We start from the raw sequence: 650 nt of genomic DNA, 5'->3' as shown, positions 1-650 counted from the left end.
TTGCCTTGCCTTGCCTTGCCTTGCTACACCAAGTTAGTTTTTGAGCTGCCCTGCCAGCCTTCTTTGTTAAATAAATCACCTTTTCGCCTTTTTGGATTTTTGCCTGCACTATGGGTTCATTCCTGCCTGAAAATCATAACAGAATGATCAGACCAACCACAGAACCCAGCAGGCAGATTTTCTCCTCTCCACCCACAACRTGTGCTTTGCCAGCTTCTCCTCTCTCTAAGATCCAGGGGCTCCTGGAGGGGATGCAGGGTGAACTAGCTGGCCTCAGGGGACTCTTTTCTTCAGGGTGTCCTTCAGAGCTGCCAGCTCTGGGAGTTTCTGAGTCCCACCCTCCCCACCCCTCTGATGGTGGATCTTCTGCTCCAGCTCCTGCTGGTCCTCCGGCTCTGGTTCCTGCGGGCCCTCCAGCTCTGGTTCCTGTGGGTCTTCCAGCTTTGGTTTCTGTTGGGCCTCCTGCTGAGCCACCTGTTCCTGAGGTTCCTGGGTCGTCGGCTATCACCTCCACGTCGCCTGGGTCGGCTGCCTTTGCCTCTTCGTCTCCTCTGTCACCTGTGTTTGCCTTCGCCAAGGCTCTGGCTCCATCAACCTCCGCCGGCTCCTCATCGCCTCTCGCCTCCTCCCTTGGCTCCACGTCTGCTCCT

This window comes from Austrofundulus limnaeus, unplaced genomic scaffold, assembly GCF_001266775.1.
Source record: "Austrofundulus limnaeus strain Quisiro unplaced genomic scaffold, Austrofundulus_limnaeus-1.0 Scaffold171, whole genome shotgun sequence".
NCBI classification, from domain to species: domain Eukaryota; kingdom Metazoa; phylum Chordata; class Actinopteri; order Cyprinodontiformes; family Rivulidae; genus Austrofundulus; species Austrofundulus limnaeus.
Note: the sequence above shows the minus strand (reverse complement) of the source record.